The sequence below is a fragment of the Corythoichthys intestinalis genome, chromosome 3 (assembly GCF_030265065.1).
Source record: "Corythoichthys intestinalis isolate RoL2023-P3 chromosome 3, ASM3026506v1, whole genome shotgun sequence".
In the NCBI taxonomy this organism is placed as follows: Eukaryota; Metazoa; Chordata; class Actinopteri; order Syngnathiformes; family Syngnathidae; genus Corythoichthys; species Corythoichthys intestinalis.
The window spans coordinates 24,633,961-24,649,903 of NC_080397.1; the positions used below are offsets into that span (position 1 = coordinate 24,633,961).

The following is a 15,943-nucleotide window of genomic DNA, read 5'->3' on the forward strand; positions in this document are numbered from 1 at the left end:
GACTTTAGAGTCAATGGAAGGCTTTCAAAGAACCAACCAATTGTACTGTTTGCTTATCTGATTCTATGTAGACTCAAGGATTCTTCAACAATCTGGTCGTGCGGGGCTTGTTTTCCGATAAGTAAATTTATGTTTCTTTACCTGTAACTCTAATAAGCAATGGACACCTCAAGACCACAAAGATTGCCGATTTCTGATCATCAAATACTAAAGGCAAGGCAAATTTCATTCGATTAAATAGCACAAACTGTGGAGAGGTCATTTTCCTATGATCAAGAAGACTGAAGGGTAAGGCTTTAAACAACCAGTACAACATTCTGAAGCCAACCCTAACCATTTTGCCTGCAGCACAGTGCCAAAGAAGATACAGGTCTAAGCAGCAGAGGATGGTTTCGACCCATCGGCCTCTGGGTTATGGGCCCAGCATGCTTCCGCTGCGCCACTCTGCCCTCTACCTGCTTAGCTTGAATTGTTCACTGCTTTTGACCAACGATTTGTAACAGAAACCATGGATTGTTTGCTCAAGGTCTGTGCATTGGAGGTGTGAAACAGGGTAGTGTGGCCGAGCGGTCCAAGGCGCTGGATTAAGGTTCCACTCTCTCAGGAGGCGTGGGTTTGAATCCCACTACTGCCACTTGGTATACCGCAGTTGGCTGGATGGATGACTTTAGAGTCAATGGAAGGCTTTCAAAGAACTAACCAATTGTACTGTTTGCTTATCTGATTCTATGTAAACTCATGCATTCTTCAACAATCTGGTCGTGCGGTGCTTGTTTTCCTACAAGTAAATTTAAGTTTCTTTACCTCTAATTCTAATAAGCAATGGACACCTCAAGACCACAAAGATTGCCGATTTCTGATGATCAAATACTAAAGGCAAGGCAAATTTCATCGGATTAATTGCACGAACTGAGGAGAGGTCATTTTCCAGTGATCAAGTAGACTGAAGGGTAAGGCTTTAAACAACCAGTACAACATTCTGAAGCCAACCCTAACCATTTTGCCTGCGGCACAGTGCCAAAGAAGATACAGGTCTAAGTAGCAGAGGATGGTTTCGATCCATCGACCTCTGGGTTATGGGCCCAGCACGCTTCCGCTGCGCCACTCTGCTCTTTAAGCGCTGAGCTTGAATTATTCACTGCTTTTGACCAACGATTTGTAACAGAAACCATGGATTGTTTGCTCAAGGTCTGTGCATTGGAGGTGTGAAACAGGGTAGTGTGGCCGAGCGGTCCAAGGCGCTGGATTAAGGTTCCAGTCTCTCAGGAGGCGTGGGTTCGAATCCCACCACTGCCACTTGGTATCCTGCAGTTGGCTGGATGGAAGACTTTAGAGTCAATGGAAGGCTTTCAAAGAACCAACCAATTGTACTGTTTGCTTATCTGATTCTATGTAGACTCAAGGATTCTTCAACAATCTGGTCGTGCGGTGCTTGTTTTCCTACAAGTAAATTTAAGTTTCTTTACCTCTAATTCTAATAAGCAATGGACACCTCAAGACCACAAAGATTGCCGATTTCTGATGATCAAATACTAAAGGCAAGGGAAATTTCATCGGATTAATTGCACGAACTGAGGAGAGGTCATTTTCCAGTGATCAAGTAGACTGAAGGGTAAGGCTTTAAACAACCAGTACAACATTCTGAAGCCAACCCTAACCATTTTGCCTGCGGCACAGTGCCAAAGAAGATACAGGTCTAAGTAGCAGAGGATGGTTTCGATCCATCGACCTCTGGGTTATGGGCCCAGCACGCTTCCGCTGCGCCACTCTGCTCTTTAAGCGCTGAGCTTGAATTATTCACTGCTTTTGACCAACGATTTGTAACAGAAACCATGGATTGTTTGCTCAAGGTCTGTGCATTGGAGGTGTGAAACAGGGTAGTGTGGCCGAGCGGTCCAAGGCGCTGGATTAAGGTTCCAGTCTCTCAGGAGGCGTGGGTTCGAATCCCACCACTGCCACTTGGTATCCTGCAGTTGGCTGGATGGAAGACTTTAGAGTCAATGGAAGGCTTTCAAAGAACCAACCAATTGTACTGTTTGCTTATCTGATTCTATGTAGACTCAAGGATTCTTCAACAATCTGGTCGTGCGGGGCTTGTTTTCCGATAAGTAAATTTATGTTTCTTTACCTGTAACTCTAATAAGCAATGGACACCTCAAGACCACAAAGATTGCCGATTTCTGATCATCAAATACTAAAGGCAAGGCAAATTTCATTCGATTAAATAGCACAAACTGTGGAGAGGTCATTTTCCTATGATCAAGAAGACTGAAGGGTAAGGCTTTAAACAACTAGTACAACATTCTGAAGCCAACCCTAACCATTTTGCCTGCAGCACAGTGCCAAAGAAGACACAGGTCTAAGCAGCAGAGGATGGTTTCGACCCATCGGCCTCTGGGTTATGGGCCCAGCACGCTTCCGCTGCGCCACTCTGCTGAGCTTGAATTGTTCACTGCTTTTGACCAACGATTTGTAACAGAAACCATGGATTGTTTGCTCAAGGTCTGTGCATTGGAGGTGTGAAACAGGGTAGTGTGGCCGAGCGGTCCAAGGCGCTGGATTAAGGTTCCACTCTCTCAGGAGGCGTGGGTTTGAATCCCACCACTGCCACTTGGTATACTGCAGTTGGCAGGATGGATGACTTTAGAGTCAATGGAAGGCTTTCAAAGAACTAACCAATTGTACTGTTTGCTTATCTGATTCTATGTAAACTCATGCATTCTTCAACAATCTGGTCGTGCGGTGCTTGTTTTCCTACAAGTAAATTTAAGTTTCTTTACCTGTAATTCTAATAAGCAATGGACACCTCAAGACCACAAAGATTGCCGATTTCTGATGATCAAATACTAAAGGCAAGGCAAATTTCATCGGATTAATTGCACGAACTGAGGAGAGGTCATTTTCCAGTGATCAAGTAAACTGAGGGGTAAGGCTTTAAACAACCAGTACAACATTCTGAAGCCAACCCTAACCATTTTGCCTGCGGCACAGTGCCAAAGAAGATACAGGTCTAAGTAGCAGAGGATGGTTTCGATCCATCGACCTCTGGGTTATGGGCCACTCTGCTTTTTATGCATCAAAACTGAATTCTTCACTGATTTTACCGACAATTCGTAACAGAAACTATGGATTGAATGCTTAAGGTTTGCGCATTGGAGGTGATAAACAGGGTAGTGTGGCCGAGCGGTCCAAGGCGCTGGATTCAGGTTCCAGTCTCTCAGGGGGCGTGGGTTCGAATCCCACCACTGCCATTTGTTGTCCAGTGGTTGGCTGGATTGAAGGCGTTAGAGGCGATGGAAGGCTTTCAAGGAACAAACGATTGTAGTCTTTCCTTAACTGATTCTATGTACGCTCACGCATTCTTCAACAATCTGGTCATGTGGGGGTTCATTTCCTATATCTTAATTGTCTTTACTAGTCATGCTAATCAGTAATGGATATTTCAAGCCCAGAACATTGGGAATTTCTCATGATCAAATAGGAAAGCAAATTTCATTCGATTAAATAGCACAAAGTGTGGAGAGGTCATTTTCCTATGATCAAGAAGACTGAAGGGTAAGGTTTTAAACAACCAGTACAACATTCTGAAGCCAACCCTAACCATTTTGCCTGCAGCACGGTGCCAAAGAAGACACAGGTCTAAGTAGCAGAGGATGGTTTCGATCCATCGACCTCTGGGTTATGGGCCCAGCACGCTTCCACTGCGCCACTCTGCTCTTTAAGCGCTGAGCTTGAATTGTTCACTGCTTTTGACCAACGATTTGTAACAGAAACCATAGATTGTTTGCTCAAGGTCTGTGCATTGGAGGTGTCAAAGAGGGTAGTGTGGCTGAGCGGTGCAAGGCGCTGGTTTAAGGTTCCAGTCTCTCAGGAGGCGTGGGTTTGAATCCCACCACTGCCACTTGGTATCCTGCAGTTGGCTGGATGGAAGACTTTAGAGTCAATGGAAGGCTTTCAAAGGACCAACCAATTTTTTCCCGTTTGCTTGTCTGATTCTATGTAGACTCATGCATTCTTCAACAATCTGGTTGTGCGGTGCTTGTTTTCCTATAAGTAAATTTAAGTTTCTTTACCTGTAATTCTAATAAGCAATGGACACCTCAAGACCACAAAGACTGCCGATTTCTGATGATCAAATACTAAAGGCAAGGCAAATTTCATTGGATTAATTGCACGAACTGAGGAGAGGTCATTTTCCTGTGATCAAGTAGACTGAAGGGCAAGGCTTTAAACAACCAGTACAACATACTGAAGCCAACCCTAACCATTTTGCCTGCAGCACAGTGCCAAAGAAGATACAGGTCTAAGTAGCAGAGGATGGTTTCGATCCATCGACCTCTGGGTTATGGGCCACTCTGCTTTTTATGCATCAAAACTGAATTCTTCACTGATTTTACAGACAATTCGTAACAGAAACTATGGATTGAATGCTTAAGGTTTGCGCATTGGAGGTGAGAGACAGGGTAGTGTGGCCGAGCTGTCCAAGGCGCTGGATTCAGGTTCCAGTCTCTCAGGGGGCGTGGGTTCGAATCCCACCACTGCCAGTGGTTGGCTGGATAGAAGGCGTTAGAGGCGATGGAAGGCTTTCAAGGAACAAACGATTGTAGTCTTTCCTTAACTGATTCTATGTACGCTCACGCATTCTTCAACAATCTGGTCATGTGGGGGTTCTTTTCCTATATCTTAATTATCTTTACTAGTCATGCTAATCAGTAATGGATATTTCAAGACCAGATCGTTGGGAATTTCTCATGATCAAATAGGAAAGCACATTTCATTCGATTAAATAGCACAAAGTGTGGAGAGGTCATTTTCCTATGATCAAGAAGACTGAAGGGTAAGGCTTTAAACAACCAGTACAACATTCTGAAGCCAACCCTAACCATTTTGCCTGCAACACAGTGCCAAAGAAGACACAGGTCTAAGTAGCAGAGGATGGTTTCGATCCATCGACCTCTGGGTTATGGGCCCAGCACGCTTCCGCTGCCCCACTCTGCTCTTTAAGCGCTGAGCTTGAATTATTCACTGCTTTTGACCAACGATTTGTAACAGAAACCATGGATTGTTTGCTCAAGGTCTGTGCATTGGAGGTGTGAAACAGGGTAGTGTGGCCGAGCGGTCCAAGGCGCTGGATTAAGGTTCCAGTCTCTCAGGAGGCGTGGGTTCGAATCCCACCACTGCCACTTGGTATCCTGCAGTTGGCTGGATGGAAGACTTTAGAGTCAATGGAAGGCTTTCAAAGAACCAACCAATTGTACTGTTTGCTTATCTGATTCTATGTAGACTCAAGGATTCTTCAACAATCTGGTCGTGCGGGGCTTGTTTTCCGATAAGTAAATTTATGTTTCTTTACCTGTAACTCTAATAAGCAATGGACACCTCAAGACCACAAAGATTGCCGATTTCTGATCATCAAATACTAAAGGCAAGGCAAATTTCATTCGATTAAATAGCACAAACTGTGGAGAGGTCATTTTCCTATGATCAAGAAGACTGAAGGGTAAGGCTTTAAACAACCAGTACAACATTCTGAAGCCAACCCTAACCATTTTGCCTGCAGCACAGTGCCAAAGAAGACACAGGTCTAAGCAGCAGAGGATGGTTTCGACCCATCGGCCTCTGGGTTATGGGCCCAGCATGCTTCCGCTGCGCCACTCTGCCCTCTACCTGCTTAGCTTGAATTGTTCACTGCTTTTGACCAACGATTTGTAACAGAAACCATGGATTGTTTGCTCAAGGTCTGTGCATTGGAGGTGTGAAACAGGGTAGTGTGGCCGAGCGGTCCAAGGCGCTGGATTAAGGTTCCACTCTCTCAGGAGGCGTGGGTTTGAATCCCACTACTGCCACTTGGTATACCGCAGTTGGCTGGATGGATGACTTTAGAGTCAATGGAAGGCTTTCAAAGAACTAACCAATTGTACTGTTTGCTTATCTGATTCTATGTAAACTCATGCATTCTTCAACAATCTGGTCGTGCGGTGCTTGTTTTCCTACAAGTAAATTTAAGTTTCTTTACCTCTAATTCTAATAAGCAATGGACACCTCAAGACCACAAAGATTGCCGATTTCTGATGATCAAATACTAAAGGCAAGGCAAATTTCATCGGATTAATTGCACGAACTGAGGAGAGGTCATTTTCCAGTGATCAAGTAGACTGAAGGGTAAGGCTTTAAACAACCAGTACAACATTCTGAAGCCAACCCTAACCATTTTGCCTGCGGCACAGTGCCAAAGAAGATACAGGTCTAAGTAGCAGAGGATGGTTTCGATCCATCGACCTCTGGGTTATGGGCCCAGCACGCTTCCGCTGCGCCACTCTGCTCTTTAAGCGCTGAGCTTGAATTATTCACTGCTTTTGACCAACGATTTGTAACAGAAACCATGGATTGTTTGCTCAAGGTCTGTGCATTGGAGGTGTGAAACAGGGTAGTGTGGCCGAGCGGTCCAAGGCGCTGGATTAAGGTTCCAGTCTCTCAGGAGGCGTGGGTTCGAATCCCACCACTGCCACTTGGTATCCTGCAGTTGGCTGGATGGAAGACTTTAGAGTCAATGGAAGGCTTTCAAAGAACCAACCAATTGTACTGTTTGCTTATCTGATTCTATGTAGACTCAAGGATTCTTCAACAATCTGGTCGTGCGGGGCTTGTTTTCCGATAAGTAAATTTATGTTTCTTTACCTGTAACTCTAATAAGCAATGGACACCTCAAGACCACAAAGATTGCCGATTTCTGATCATCAAATACTAAAGGCAAGGCAAATTTCATTCGATTAAATAGCACAAACTGTGGAGAGGTCATTTTGCTATGATCAAGAAGACTGAAGGGTAAGGCTTTAAACAACCAGTACAACATTCTGAAGCCAACCCTAACCATTTTGCCTGCAGCACAGTGCCAAAGAAGACACAGGTCTAAGCAGCAGAGGATGGTTTCGACCCATCGGCCTCTGGGTTATGGGCCCAGCACGCTTCCGCTGCGCCACTCTGCCCTTTACCTGCTGAGCTTGAATTGTTCACTGCTTTTGACCAACGATTTGTAACAGAAACCATGGATTGTTTGCTCAAGGTCTGTGCATTGGAGGTGTGAAACAGGGTAGTGTGGCCGAGCGGTCCAAGGCGCTGGATTAAGGTTCCACTCTCTCAGGAGGCGTGGGTTTGAATCCCACTACTGCCACTTGGTATACTGCAGTTGGCTGGATGGATGACTTTAGAGTCAATGGAAGGCTTTCAAAGAACTAACCAATTGTACTGTTTGCTTATCTGATTCTATGTAAACTCATGCATTCTTCAACAATCTGGTCGTGCGGTGCTTGTTTTCCTACAAGTAAATTTAAGTTTCTTTACCTCTAATTCTAATAAGCAATGGACACCTCAAGACCACAAAGATTGCCGATTTCTGATGATCAAATACTAAAGGCAAGGGAAATTTCATCGGATTAATTGCACGAACTGAGGAGAGGTCATTTTCCAGTGATCAAGTAGACTGAAGGGTAAGGCTTTAAACAACCAGTACAACATTCTGAAGCCAACCCTAACCATTTTGCCTGCGGCACAGTGCCAAAGAAGATACAGGTCTAAGTAGCAGAGGATGGTTTCGATCCATCGACCTCTGGGTTATGGGCCCAGCACGCTTCCGCTGCGCCACTCTGCTCTTTAAGCGCTGAGCTTGAATTATTCACTGCTTTTGACCAACGATTTGTAACAGAAACCATGGATTGTTTGCTCAAGGTCTGTGCATTGGAGGTGTGAAACAGGGTAGTGTGGCCGAGCGGTCCAAGGCGCTGGATTAAGGTTCCAGTCTCTCAGGAGGCGTGGGTTCGAATCCCACCACTGCCACTTGGTATCCTGCAGTTGGCTGGATGGAAGACTTTAGAGTCAATGGAAGGCTTTCAAAGAACCAACCAATTGTACTGTTTGCTTATCTGATTCTATGTAGACTCAAGGATTCTTCAACAATCTGGTCGTGCGGGGCTTGTTTTCCGATAAGTAAATTTATGTTTCTTTACCTGTAACTCTAATAAGCAATGGACACCTCAAGACCACAAAGATTGCCGATTTCTGATCATCAAATACTAAAGGCAAGGCAAATTTCATTCGATTAAATAGCACAAACTGTGGAGAGGTCATTTTCCTATGATCAAGAAGACTGAAGGGTAAGGCTTTAAACAACTAGTACAACATTCTGAAGCCAACCCTAACCATTTTGCCTGCAGCACAGTGCCAAAGAAGACACAGGTCTAAGCAGCAGAGGATGGTTTCGACCCATCGGCCTCTGGGTTATGGGCCCAGCACGCTTCCGCTGCGCCACTCTGCTGAGCTTGAATTGTTCACTGCTTTTGACCAACGATTTGTAACAGAAACCATGGATTGTTTGCTCAAGGTCTGTGCATTGGAGGTGTGAAACAGGGTAGTGTGGCCGAGCGGTCCAAGGCGCTGGATTAAGGTTCCACTCTCTCAGGAGGCGTGGGTTTGAATCCCACCACTGCCACTTGGTATACTGCAGTTGGCAGGATGGATGACTTTAGAGTCAATGGAAGGCTTTCAAAGAACTAACCAATTGTACTGTTTGCTTATCTGATTCTATGTAAACTCATGCATTCTTCAACAATCTGGTCGTGCGGTGCTTGTTTTCCTACAAGTAAATTTAAGTTTCTTTACCTGTAATTCTAATAAGCAATGGACACCTCAAGACCACAAAGATTGCCGATTTCTGATGATCAAATACTAAAGGCAAGGCAAATTTCATCGGATTAATTGCACGAACTGAGGAGAGGTCATTTTCCAGTGATCAAGTAAACTGAGGGGTAAGGCTTTAAACAACCAGTACAACATTCTGAAGCCAACCCTAACCATTTTGCCTGCGGCACAGTGCCAAAGAAGATACAGGTCTAAGTAGCAGAGGATGGTTTCGATCCATCGACCTCTGGGTTATGGGCCACTCTGCTTTTTATGCATCAAAACTGAATTCTTCACTGATTTTACCGACAATTCGTAACAGAAACTATGGATTGAATGCTTAAGGTTTGCGCATTGGAGGTGATAAACAGGGTAGTGTGGCCGAGCGGTCCAAGGCGCTGGATTCAGGTTCCAGTCTCTCAGGGGGCGTGGGTTCGAATCCCACCACTGCCATTTGTTGTCCAGTGGTTGGCTGGATTGAAGGCGTTAGAGGCGATGGAAGGCTTTCAAGGAACAAACGATTGTAGTCTTTCCTTAACTGATTCTATGTACGCTCACGCATTCTTCAACAATCTGGTCATGTGGGGGTTCATTTCCTATATCTTAATTGTCTTTACTAGTCATGCTAATCAGTAATGGATATTTCAAGCCCAGAACATTGGGAATTTCTCATGATCAAATAGGAAAGCAAATTTCATTCGATTAAATAGCACAAAGTGTGGAGAGGTCATTTTCCTATGATCAAGAAGACTGAAGGGTAAGGTTTTAAACAACCAGTACAACATTCTGAAGCCAACCCTAACCATTTTGCCTGCAGCACGGTGCCAAAGAAGACACAGGTCTAAGTAGCAGAGGATGGTTTCGATCCATCGACCTCTGGGTTATGGGCCCAGCACGCTTCCACTGCGCCACTCTGCTCTTTAAGCGCTGAGCTTGAATTGTTCACTGCTTTTGACCAACGATTTGTAACAGAAACCATAGATTGTTTGCTCAAGGTCTGTGCATTGGAGGTGTCAAAGAGGGTAGTGTGGCTGAGCGGTGCAAGGCGCTGGTTTAAGGTTCCAGTCTCTCAGGAGGCGTGGGTTTGAATCCCACCACTGCCACTTGGTATCCTGCAGTTGGCTGGATGGAAGACTTTAGAGTCAATGGAAGGCTTTCAAAGGACCAACCAATTTTTTCCCGTTTGCTTGTCTGATTCTATGTAGACTCATGCATTCTTCAACAATCTGGTTGTGCGGTGCTTGTTTTCCTATAAGTAAATTTAAGTTTCTTTACCTGTAATTCTAATAAGCAATGGACACCTCAAGACCACAAAGACTGCCGATTTCTGATGATCAAATACTAAAGGCAAGGCAAATTTCATTGGATTAATTGCACGAACTGAGGAGAGGTCATTTTCCTGTGATCAAGTAGACTGAAGGGCAAGGCTTTAAACAACCAGTACAACATACTGAAGCCAACCCTAACCATTTTGCCTGCAGCACAGTGCCAAAGAAGATACAGGTCTAAGTAGCAGAGGATGGTTTCGATCCATCGACCTCTGGGTTATGGGCCACTCTGCTTTTTATGCATCAAAACTGAATTCTTCACTGATTTTACAGACAATTCGTAACAGAAACTATGGATTGAATGCTTAAGGTTTGCGCATTGGAGGTGAGAGACAGGGTAGTGTGGCCGAGCTGTCCAAGGCGCTGGATTCAGGTTCCAGTCTCTCAGGGGGCGTGGGTTCGAATCCCACCACTGCCAGTGGTTGGCTGGATAGAAGGCGTTAGAGGCGATGGAAGGCTTTCAAGGAACAAACGATTGTAGTCTTTCCTTAACTGATTCTATGTACGCTCACGCATTCTTCAACAATCTGGTCATGTGGGGGTTCTTTTCCTATATCTTAATTATCTTTACTAGTCATGCTAATCAGTAATGGATATTTCAAGACCAGATCGTTGGGAATTTCTCATGATCAAATAGGAAAACACATTTCATTCGATTAAATAGCACAAAGTGTGGAGAGGTCATTTTCCTATGATCAAGAAGACTGAAGGGTAAGGCTTTAAACAACCAGTACAACATTCTGAAGCCAACCCTAACCATTTTGCCTGCAACACAGTGCCAAAGAAGACACAGGTCTAAGTAGCAGAGGATGGTTTCGATCCATCGACCTCTGGGTTATGGGCCCAGCACGCTTCCGCTGCCCCACTCTGCTCTTTAAGCGCTGAGCTTGAATTATTCACTGCTTTTGACCAACGATTTGTAACAGAAACCATGGATTGTTTGCTCAAGGTCTGTGCATTGGAGGTGTGAAACAGGGTAGTGTGGCCGAGCGGTCCAAGGCGCTGGATTAAGGTTCCAGTCTCTCAGGAGGCGTGGGTTCGAATCCCACCACTGCCACTTGGTATCCTGCAGTTGGCTGGATGGAAGACTTTAGAGTCAATGGAAGGCTTTCAAAGAACCAACCAATTGTACTGTTTGCTTATCTGATTCTATGTAGACTCAAGGATTCTTCAACAATCTGGTCGTGCGGGGCTTGTTTTCCGATAAGTAAATTTATGTTTCTTTACCTGTAACTCTAATAAGCAATGGACACCTCAAGACCACAAAGATTGCCGATTTCTGATCATCAAATACTAAAGGCAAGGCAAATTTCATTCGATTAAATAGCACAAACTGTGGAGAGGTCATTTTCCTATGATCAAGAAGACTGAAGGGTAAGGCTTTAAACAACCAGTACAACATTCTGAAGCCAACCCTAACCATTTTGCCTGCAGCACAGTGCCAAAGAAGATACAGGTCTAAGCAGCAGAGGATGGTTTCGACCCATCGGCCTCTGGGTTATGGGCCCAGCATGCTTCCGCTGCGCCACTCTGCCCTCTACCTGCTTAGCTTGAATTGTTCACTGCTTTTGACCAACGATTTGTAACAGAAACCATGGATTGTTTGCTCAAGGTCTGTGCATTGGAGGTGTGAAACAGGGTAGTGTGGCCGAGCGGTCCAAGGCGCTGGATTAAGGTTTCACTCTCTCAGGAGGCGTGGGTTTGAATCCCACTACTGCCACTTGGTATACCGCAGTTGGCTGGATGGATGACTTTAGAGTCAATGGAAGGCTTTCAAAGAACTAACCAATTGTACTGTTTGCTTATCTGATTCTATGTAAACTCATGCATTCTTCAACAATCTGGTCGTGCGGTGCTTGTTTTCCTACAAGTAAATTTAAGTTTCTTTACCTCTAATTCTAATAAGCAATGGACACCTCAAGACCACAAAGATTGCCGATTTCTGATGATCAAATACTAAAGGCAAGGCAAATTTCATCGGATTAATTGCACGAACTGAGGAGAGGTCATTTTCCAGTGATCAAGTAGACTGAAGGGTAAGGCTTTAAACAACCAGTACAACATTCTGAAGCCAACCCTAACCATTTTGCCTGCGGCACAGTGCCAAAGAAGATACAGGTCTAAGTAGCAGAGGATGGTTTCGATCCATCGACCTCTGGGTTATGGGCCCAGCACGCTTCCGCTGCGCCACTCTGCTCTTTAAGCGCTGAGCTTGAATTATTCACTGCTTTTGACCAACGATTTGTAACAGAAACCATGGATTGTTTGCTCAAGGTCTGTGCATTGGAGGTGTGAAACAGGGTAGTGTGGCCGAGCGGTCCAAGGCGCTGGATTAAGGTTCCAGTCTCTCAGGAGGCGTGGGTTCGAATCCCACCACTGCCACTTGGTATCCTGCAGTTGGCTGGATGGAAGACTTTAGAGTCAATGGAAGGCTTTCAAAGAACCAACCAATTGTACTGTTTGCTTATCTGATTCTATGTAGACTCAAGGATTCTTCAACAATCTGGTCGTGCGGGGCTTGTTTTCCGATAAGTAAATTTATGTTTCTTTACCTGTAACTCTAATAAGCAATGGACACCTCAAGACCACAAAGATTGCCGATTTCTGATCATCAAATACTAAAGGCAAGGCAAATTTCATTCGATTAAATAGCACAAACTGTGGAGAGGTCATTTTCCTATGATCAAGAAGACTGAAGGGTAAGGCTTTAAACAACCAGTACAACATTCTGAAGCCAACCCTAACCATTTTGCCTGCAGCACAGTGCCAAAGAAGACACAGGTCTAAGCAGCAGAGGATGGTTTCGACCCATCGGCCTCTGGGTTATGGGCCCAGCACGCTTCCGCTGCGCCACTCTGCCCTTTATCTGCTGAGCTTGAATTGTTCACTGCTTTTGACCAACGATTTGTAACAGAAACCATGGATTGTTTGCTCAAGGTCTGTGCATTGGAGGTGTGAAACAGGGTAGTGTGGCCGAGCGGTCCAAGGCGCTGGATTAAGGTTCCACTCTCTCAGGAGGCGTGGGTTTGAATCCCACCACTGCCACTTGGTATACTGCAGTTGGCTGGATGGATGACTTTAGAGTCAATGGAAGGCTTTCAAAGAACTAACCAATTGTACTGTTTGCTTATCTGATTCTATGTAAACTCATGCATTCTTCAACAATCTGGTCGTGCGGTGCTTGTTTTCCTACAAGTAAATTTAAGTTTCTTTACCTCTAATTCTAATAAGCAATGGACACCTCAAGACCACAAAGATTGCCGATTTCTGATGATCAAATACTAAAGGCAAGGCAAATTTCATCGGATTAATTGCACGAACTGAGGAGAGGTCATTTTCCAGTGATCAAGTAGACTGAAGGGTAAGGCTTTAAACAACCAGTACAACATTCTGAAGCCAACCCTAACCATTTTGCCTGCGGCACAGTGCCAAAGAAGATACAGGTCTAAGTAGCAGAGGATGGTTTCGATCCATCGACCTCTGGGTTATGGGCCACTCTGCTTTTTATGCATCAAAACTGAATTCTTCACTGATTTTACCGACAATTCGTAACAGAAACTATGGATTGAATGCTTAAGGTTTGCGCATTGGAGGTGAGAAACAGGGTAGTGTGGCCGAGCGGTCCAAGGCGCTGGATTCAGGTTCCAGTCTCTCAAGGGGCGTGGGTTCGAATCCCACCACTGCCACTTGTTGTCCAGTGGTTGGCTGGATAGAAGGCGTTAGAGGCGATGGAAGGCTTTCAAGGAACAAACGATTGTAGTCTTTCCTTAACTGATTCTATGTACGCTCACGCATTCTTCAACAATCTGGTCATGTGGGGGTTCTTTTCCTATATCTTAATTATCTTTACTAGTCATGCTAATCAGTAATGGATATTTCAAGACCAGATCGTTGGGAATTTCTCATGATCAAATAGGAAAGCAAATTTCATTCGATTAAATAGCACAAATTGTGGAGAGGTCATTTTCCTATGATCAAGAAGACTGAAGGGTAAGGCTTTAAACAACCAGTACAACATTCTGAAGCCAACCCTAACCATTTTGCCTGCAGCACAGTGCCAAAGTAGACACAGGTCTACGTAGCAGAGTATGGTTTCGATCCATCGACCTCTGGGTTATGGGCCACTCTGCTTTTTATGCATCAAAACTGAATTCTTCACTGATTTTACCGACAATTCGTAACAGAAACTATGGATTGAATGCTTAAGGTTTGCGCATTGGAGGTGAGAAACAGGGTAGTGTGGCCGAGCGGTCCAAGGCGCTGGATTCAGGTTCCAGTCTCTCAGGGGGCGTGGGTTCGAATCCCACCACTGCCACTTGTTGTCCAGAGGTTGGCTAGATAGAAGGCGATGGAAGGCTTTCAAGGAACAAACGATTGTAGTCTTTCCTTAACTGATTCTATGTACGCTCACGCATTCTTCAACAATCTGGTCATGTGGGGGTTCTTTTCCTATATCTTAATTATCTTTACTAGTCATGCTAATCAGTAATGGATATTTCAAGACCAGATCGTTGGGAATTTCTCATGATCAAATAGGAAAGCACATTTCATTCGATTAAATAGCACAAATTGTGGAGAGGTCATTTTCCTATGATCAAGAAGACTGAAGGGTAAGGCTTTAAACAACCAGTACAACATTCTGAAGCCAACCCTAACCATTTTGCCTGCAGCACAGTGCCAAAGTAGACACAGGTCTACGTAGCAGAGTATGGTTTCGATCCATCGACCTCTGGGTTATGGGCCACTCTGCTTTTTATGCATCAAAACTGAATTCTTCACTGATTTTACCGACAATTCGTAACAGAAACTATGGATTGAATGCTTAAGGTTTGCGCATTGGAGGTGAGAAACAGGGTAGTGTGGCCGAGCGGTCCAAGGCGCTGGATTCAGGTTCCAGTCTCTCAGGGGGCGTGGGTTCGAATCCCACCACTGCCACTTGTTGTCCAGAGGTTGGCTAGATAGAAGGCGATGGAAGGCTTTCAAGGAACAAACGATTGTAGTCTTTCCTTAACTGATTCTATGTACGCTCACGCATTCTTCAACAATCTGGTCATGTGGGGGTTCTTTTCCTATATCTTAATTATCTTTACTAGTCATGCTAATCAGTAATGGATATTTCAAGACCAGATCGTTGGGAATTTCTCATGATCAAATAGGAAAGCAAATTTCATTCGATTAAATAGCACAAAGTGTGGAGAGGTCATTTTCCTATGATCAAGAAGACTGAAGGGTCAGGCTTTAAACAACCAGTACAACATTCTGAAGCCAACCCTAACCATTTTGCCTGCAGCACAGTGCCAAAGAAGACACAGGTCTAAGTAGCAGAGGATGGTTTCGATCCATCGACCTCTGGGTTATGGGCCCAGCACGCTTCCGCTGCGCCACTCTGCTCTTTAAGCGCTGAGCTTGAATTGTTCACTGCTTTTGACCAACGATTTGTAACAGAAACCATGGATTGTTTGCTCAAGGTCTTTGCATTGGAGGTGTGAAACAGGGTAGTGTGGCCGAGGGGTCCAAGGCGCTGGATTAAGGTTCCAGTCTCTCAGGAGGCGTGGGTTCGAATCCCACCACTGCCACTTGGTATCCTGCAGTTGGCTGGATGGAAGACTTTAGAGTCAATGGAAGGCTTTCAAAGAACCAACCAATTTTTTCCCGTTTGCTTGTCTGATTCTATGTAGACTCATGCATTCTTCAACAATCTGGTTGTGCGGTGCTTGTTTTCCTATAAGTAAATTTAAGTTTCTTTACCTGTAATTCTAATAAGCAATGGACACCTCAAGACCACAAAGACTGCCGATTTCTGATGATCAAATACTAAAGGCAAGGCAAATTTCATTGGATTAATTGCACGAACTGAGGAGAGGTCATTTTCCTGTGATCAAGTAGACTGAAGGGCAAGGCTTTAAACAACCAGTACAACATACTGAAGCCAACCCTAACCA

The 15,943-nt window shown here is 44.7% G+C and overlaps 31 non-coding genes across 31 annotated transcripts; 23 read left to right on the top strand and 8 right to left on the bottom strand.

The window, feature by feature from the left end:
• The first annotated feature begins 552 nt into the window (after positions 1-552).
• Positions 553-634, top strand: trnal-aag (transfer RNA leucine (anticodon AAG)). Its single transcript has one exon. It is a non-coding gene; the product is annotated as a tRNA-Leu (tRNA).
• Positions 635-1,039: 405 nt separating this feature from the next.
• trnam-cau (transfer RNA methionine (anticodon CAU)) lies at positions 1,040-1,111 on the bottom strand. The gene has a single exon. It is a non-coding gene; the product is annotated as a tRNA-Met (tRNA).
• A 103-nt stretch (positions 1,112-1,214) lies between these two features.
• On the top strand, positions 1,215-1,296 carry trnal-aag (transfer RNA leucine (anticodon AAG)). The gene has a single exon. It is a non-coding gene; the product is annotated as a tRNA-Leu (tRNA).
• A 405-nt stretch (positions 1,297-1,701) lies between these two features.
• Positions 1,702-1,773, bottom strand: trnam-cau (transfer RNA methionine (anticodon CAU)). The gene has a single exon. It is a non-coding gene; the product is annotated as a tRNA-Met (tRNA).
• A 103-nt stretch (positions 1,774-1,876) lies between these two features.
• Positions 1,877-1,958, top strand: trnal-aag (transfer RNA leucine (anticodon AAG)). Its single transcript has one exon. It is a non-coding gene; the product is annotated as a tRNA-Leu (tRNA).
• Positions 1,959-2,528: 570 nt separating this feature from the next.
• trnal-aag (transfer RNA leucine (anticodon AAG)) lies at positions 2,529-2,610 on the top strand. The gene has a single exon. It is a non-coding gene; the product is annotated as a tRNA-Leu (tRNA).
• A 559-nt stretch (positions 2,611-3,169) lies between these two features.
• On the top strand, positions 3,170-3,251 carry trnal-cag (transfer RNA leucine (anticodon CAG)). The gene has a single exon. It is a non-coding gene; the product is annotated as a tRNA-Leu (tRNA).
• Positions 3,252-3,644: 393 nt separating this feature from the next.
• Positions 3,645-3,716, bottom strand: trnam-cau (transfer RNA methionine (anticodon CAU)). Its single transcript has one exon. It is a non-coding gene; the product is annotated as a tRNA-Met (tRNA).
• A 103-nt stretch (positions 3,717-3,819) lies between these two features.
• On the top strand, positions 3,820-3,901 carry trnal-aag (transfer RNA leucine (anticodon AAG)). The gene has a single exon. It is a non-coding gene; the product is annotated as a tRNA-Leu (tRNA).
• A 561-nt stretch (positions 3,902-4,462) lies between these two features.
• trnal-cag (transfer RNA leucine (anticodon CAG)) lies at positions 4,463-4,544 on the top strand. The gene has a single exon. It is a non-coding gene; the product is annotated as a tRNA-Leu (tRNA).
• A 557-nt stretch (positions 4,545-5,101) lies between these two features.
• trnal-aag (transfer RNA leucine (anticodon AAG)) lies at positions 5,102-5,183 on the top strand. Its single transcript has one exon. It is a non-coding gene; the product is annotated as a tRNA-Leu (tRNA).
• Positions 5,184-5,764: 581 nt separating this feature from the next.
• Positions 5,765-5,846, top strand: trnal-aag (transfer RNA leucine (anticodon AAG)). The gene has a single exon. It is a non-coding gene; the product is annotated as a tRNA-Leu (tRNA).
• A 405-nt stretch (positions 5,847-6,251) lies between these two features.
• Positions 6,252-6,323, bottom strand: trnam-cau (transfer RNA methionine (anticodon CAU)). The gene has a single exon. It is a non-coding gene; the product is annotated as a tRNA-Met (tRNA).
• A 103-nt stretch (positions 6,324-6,426) lies between these two features.
• trnal-aag (transfer RNA leucine (anticodon AAG)) lies at positions 6,427-6,508 on the top strand. The gene has a single exon. It is a non-coding gene; the product is annotated as a tRNA-Leu (tRNA).
• A 581-nt stretch (positions 6,509-7,089) lies between these two features.
• trnal-aag (transfer RNA leucine (anticodon AAG)) lies at positions 7,090-7,171 on the top strand. The gene has a single exon. It is a non-coding gene; the product is annotated as a tRNA-Leu (tRNA).
• A 405-nt stretch (positions 7,172-7,576) lies between these two features.
• trnam-cau (transfer RNA methionine (anticodon CAU)) lies at positions 7,577-7,648 on the bottom strand. Its single transcript has one exon. It is a non-coding gene; the product is annotated as a tRNA-Met (tRNA).
• Positions 7,649-7,751: 103 nt separating this feature from the next.
• On the top strand, positions 7,752-7,833 carry trnal-aag (transfer RNA leucine (anticodon AAG)). Its single transcript has one exon. It is a non-coding gene; the product is annotated as a tRNA-Leu (tRNA).
• A 570-nt stretch (positions 7,834-8,403) lies between these two features.
• On the top strand, positions 8,404-8,485 carry trnal-aag (transfer RNA leucine (anticodon AAG)). Its single transcript has one exon. It is a non-coding gene; the product is annotated as a tRNA-Leu (tRNA).
• Positions 8,486-9,044: 559 nt separating this feature from the next.
• On the top strand, positions 9,045-9,126 carry trnal-cag (transfer RNA leucine (anticodon CAG)). The gene has a single exon. It is a non-coding gene; the product is annotated as a tRNA-Leu (tRNA).
• Positions 9,127-9,519: 393 nt separating this feature from the next.
• Positions 9,520-9,591, bottom strand: trnam-cau (transfer RNA methionine (anticodon CAU)). The gene has a single exon. It is a non-coding gene; the product is annotated as a tRNA-Met (tRNA).
• Positions 9,592-9,694: 103 nt separating this feature from the next.
• trnal-aag (transfer RNA leucine (anticodon AAG)) lies at positions 9,695-9,776 on the top strand. The gene has a single exon. It is a non-coding gene; the product is annotated as a tRNA-Leu (tRNA).
• A 561-nt stretch (positions 9,777-10,337) lies between these two features.
• Positions 10,338-10,419, top strand: trnal-cag (transfer RNA leucine (anticodon CAG)). The gene has a single exon. It is a non-coding gene; the product is annotated as a tRNA-Leu (tRNA).
• Positions 10,420-10,976: 557 nt separating this feature from the next.
• Positions 10,977-11,058, top strand: trnal-aag (transfer RNA leucine (anticodon AAG)). Its single transcript has one exon. It is a non-coding gene; the product is annotated as a tRNA-Leu (tRNA).
• A 1,068-nt stretch (positions 11,059-12,126) lies between these two features.
• Positions 12,127-12,198, bottom strand: trnam-cau (transfer RNA methionine (anticodon CAU)). The gene has a single exon. It is a non-coding gene; the product is annotated as a tRNA-Met (tRNA).
• A 103-nt stretch (positions 12,199-12,301) lies between these two features.
• Positions 12,302-12,383, top strand: trnal-aag (transfer RNA leucine (anticodon AAG)). Its single transcript has one exon. It is a non-coding gene; the product is annotated as a tRNA-Leu (tRNA).
• Positions 12,384-12,964: 581 nt separating this feature from the next.
• trnal-aag (transfer RNA leucine (anticodon AAG)) lies at positions 12,965-13,046 on the top strand. Its single transcript has one exon. It is a non-coding gene; the product is annotated as a tRNA-Leu (tRNA).
• A 559-nt stretch (positions 13,047-13,605) lies between these two features.
• On the top strand, positions 13,606-13,687 carry trnal-cag (transfer RNA leucine (anticodon CAG)). Its single transcript has one exon. It is a non-coding gene; the product is annotated as a tRNA-Leu (tRNA).
• A 547-nt stretch (positions 13,688-14,234) lies between these two features.
• Positions 14,235-14,316, top strand: trnal-cag (transfer RNA leucine (anticodon CAG)). Its single transcript has one exon. It is a non-coding gene; the product is annotated as a tRNA-Leu (tRNA).
• Positions 14,317-14,854: 538 nt separating this feature from the next.
• trnal-cag (transfer RNA leucine (anticodon CAG)) lies at positions 14,855-14,936 on the top strand. The gene has a single exon. It is a non-coding gene; the product is annotated as a tRNA-Leu (tRNA).
• A 384-nt stretch (positions 14,937-15,320) lies between these two features.
• trnam-cau (transfer RNA methionine (anticodon CAU)) lies at positions 15,321-15,392 on the bottom strand. Its single transcript has one exon. It is a non-coding gene; the product is annotated as a tRNA-Met (tRNA).
• Positions 15,393-15,495: 103 nt separating this feature from the next.
• On the top strand, positions 15,496-15,577 carry trnal-aag (transfer RNA leucine (anticodon AAG)). The gene has a single exon. It is a non-coding gene; the product is annotated as a tRNA-Leu (tRNA).
• Positions 15,578-15,943: the final 366 nt, after the last annotated feature.